The sequence below is a fragment of the Dendronephthya gigantea genome, unplaced genomic scaffold, assembly GCF_004324835.1.
Source record: "Dendronephthya gigantea isolate DGI-Jeju-01 unplaced genomic scaffold, DenGig_1.0 000013F, whole genome shotgun sequence".
Taxonomy (NCBI): domain Eukaryota; kingdom Metazoa; phylum Cnidaria; class Anthozoa; order Malacalcyonacea; family Nephtheidae; genus Dendronephthya; species Dendronephthya gigantea.
In genome coordinates, this window is record NW_021163023.1 from 20,519 (window position 1) to 24,107 (window position 3,589).

General features: G+C 33.9%; 1 long non-coding RNA gene across 1 annotated transcript; it reads right to left on the reverse strand.

The window, feature by feature from the left end:
• Window positions 1-1,838: 1,838 nt before the first annotated feature.
• LOC114519486 lies at window positions 1,839-2,517 on the reverse strand. Its single transcript, XR_003686578.1, has 3 exons — window positions 2,506-2,517; window positions 2,177-2,283; window positions 1,839-1,904 (listed from the first exon to the last, which is right to left on the reverse strand). It is a non-coding gene; the product is annotated as an uncharacterized LOC114519486 (long non-coding RNA).
• Window positions 2,518-3,589: the final 1,072 nt, after the last annotated feature.

Here is a 3,589-nt window from a genome sequence, read left to right on the forward strand (position 1 = left end):
TTTTCACAAAGTCATAAAATATTTAAAGTTAGGATTTCTTGTTTTAAATTATGTCCTGAATTTCAAGTAGGATCGAAAGCCCACCGCGCGGGTACATGCCTTTTTTTAGATAACAAATAAAAACTGAAAGTAAAATATGTAGTTTCTTAAAAGTTTTATTTGTATTTAATATTTTTTCTACAGAACCATCAACACCGAAAGTAACAACAAGAATGATCTCGGCTACATCACGTAAGTTTAAGTAAATATACCAAAGCATGAATTAAACCACTGATAAAGAGTGTGGGTATATATTTTCCCGATTATATATTGAAGGTAATATTTTTATAACCGCATAAGCGAACGAAATATAATTTTCTTTAAAGTACCATCCACATCAAGAGTGACAAAAGACAAAGATTCTGCGACATCAAGTATGATAAAATGAATAAAATAAGCATTGGTTATGTGTCGAGGAAAGTGCAGATTTCAGATAATCCCCGAACCAGGCCAAAAGCCGTGCAAAAGTGCTAACACGGCCCGTATATTTAGAATTAGATCCGGGTTTGTAATTGGAAAAATGGCAAACCAAAAGTTGTACAAATTTTACCGAACAATTATTTTAATAAAACCAGTCGATAAACACAATTATATCCATAATTACAAATGATATATTATAATCTATTTAGATAATTTCAATTTTACGATACCTTTCAAAATATATTTAATAGTTTGCCGTTTATTTTTTAACCATTATTTAAGGTTGCTCGATACAGTTTCTCGAATTGTTTTGGTGCAAGTAAGAATAAAGTTATAACCCCATAGCCTTGACCATGCAGTGATGATGGAAGTGTATCTTCTGTACACTGTCTATACACTAAAAATGAGAACAAAAAAGGATTTGACAACATCAATAGGAGCATAGTTCTCAGATAATATAAAATTAATGATAAGCCAATGAAAGTGATATTTTTATAACACAAATGTCGACGAACTTTGTCAAAACAAGGATCGTTTCGTTTGAGATCAGCTTAAATCTTTCCTTTTTGTTTTTTTTCTTTAACATATGCATGCCCAGATATTTTTAACACAGACGTCGACCACTTTATTTTTCGTTCTCACAGCAAAATTGCTCCATGTTTTGTATTTCATTTTTCTTATAGTTAGAGTTATCCCAGCTAACACAATTACGTTGTAGCAACGTTGTACGAACGTTTGCCGAACGTACACACTACGTTGTAATTAACGTCGTTGGAACGTACTTTTGTGAACTCCCACGAACGGATTAAACACGTCGGGATTGACGTACCAGTTTTACGTTCGTTCAACCTTCGGTCGACGTTTGGACATTTATACAACGTTCATAGCACGTTTCTGGAACGTTCCAACAACGTACAGTGAACGTTCACTTAACTGTTGGTATGAAACGTCCTCATTAGTTTGAAAGGCATTTTTCAGACAAGTCCTTGAATTATCAAATTTCATGCAATATATGCATGTTAAAAATTTTTATCTTGCTTAAATTATTGGTCAACAATACAACATGATGCACAGGATAGAATGCAATTTATTTAAATAAACTTAACTGTGTATACATGTATAAAATTAATACGAATCAAACCATTTACAATATTCTGTATTATATATATATGTATATCATGCCAAAAGGCCTATCTACATGATGCGATTAGTCGTATGCGATTCATATACCGGCGTATGTATTCGAGTAAATACGTGTGTAAAGATGTCAAATTTTAAATTTCGTTTTAATAAACTGAGGAACAGAAAGACTGGCATCAGCAATCGTTTTCATACGTCTGGATAAGAATCGCATACCACTATAATCGCATCGTGTAAATAGGCCTTAGATAAAATGTACACCATAAAATAAGTTATGCACTTCCTTGCTCCTGGTTCCTACGATCCTGCAAAGAAAAAACGCAATAAATGTTAGGTATATGTTGTACATATAAGCCCTTCAAATTTATGGTAATATGTCAAACATTAATTAGAGTCTATATAAGATAATTTTCATATACGGACCGTAAGACGCGCGTCTCCTGTATATGTAGTTTGCAATTTACTAGTGGCTAGTATTAGAGTTTGAAAATTCGATTGTGACAAAGATTGTGAAGAGGTCCGCATTGCTGTAATGCGAGCCTCGTACTCTAGCAATTATGAGGTGAGTTATAGTTACCTTGTATCTAGAGCCACCGGATTTCTGTGGAGCATGCTTCAAATACTCTGCAATTTGTTCCTCGATGTCTATTTCACTTACACCTTTGTGAACACGTAGACAGGCCTCTATAATTGAACAAAAATAGAACAATTATAGCTAATTATCAGAAAGGGTTAATAGCAATGAGCCAGTTGTTCGAAAGGTGGATTAGCACTAAAGCACCTGTACAGTACATGGGTACATTCATCACCAAACAGAATACATTATAATTCATTATTTCCTGGTAAAGCCTGGCACAAATATCATGGGCCAAACAATAATGTACAAATATACTATGCTATACTTACTGATAACAATTTTTGAGACAGCAAGTTCTTTAAATGCCCGCTTTGCTTTTCCCCCTTCAGACTATATAATGACCACAGCTTGTTTGTTCCGACCTTAGCCAGGATTCTTCTTGTGCTAACACCATGGTTATGCCCACACAGAGCAAGGAAGAAGTGTAACTACAAGTAAAATATTTATATTAATTAATTTATCCTGAACAAAAACAGTACGTGGCAGAACAAATGGCAAACCAGGGTGTCTGCAGTATGCTCATTACCATTTTTTAAAAAGCTAAGTATGACCTTATTTAACTACTTTCAAAATATCAGGCATCAGAAAGACGATTTTGCGAATTATTCAAAAGAATATGTGATTTGCACTGGTCATATTTAATTACACATAAAAACACATTCAATGCTTATCACTGGGATTTAAAGAGAACACCTGATTGACTGCATTTACAACTGAACCATCTTGAAGAACATCATGATGACCCAGGCTATTGCTCACATCGAAGGTTGACAAACCCTTTCTCTAAGCCATGGGCAGACTCATTTCATTCGATGGATTTGATGAAAAGCTCGGTGCAACAGGGAGCAATGGTATAATAACTGGGGAAGATGATGTAGGGGCTGACTTCTTTTTCCCATTTTTTGAGATATCTTCATCCGCTAAAATGTAAATGAGAGAAACAACTATAACCTCAGTTGCAGAACAATATAAATGCTATACACCACACCTGGTCATGATTGAGAACACTTTTTCTCAGGGCGAAAATCCCATCCTTGCAGTGATGTTTAGAAATATGAAAGTTAATTAAGTCTATCATAAATGTAGGTATACATGCAAAATATACAATATGAATAAAACATAAAATATTGAGCAGTTCTAATTGCAAAATCGACTTCTGTGTGACAATTACTCATGATTCCACTTCTCTTTGAATGTATTTCTCTATATTCCCTGTTTAATTAAAATGACTATGTCAACTACACCCCATGAAAATTCAACACAGTTTGTGGGTGCAACAAAACTGCTGACAAACTTAAAACTTATTTGTTAAATATATTATTCACCAGTAATTACTTGAATCAAATACCAATA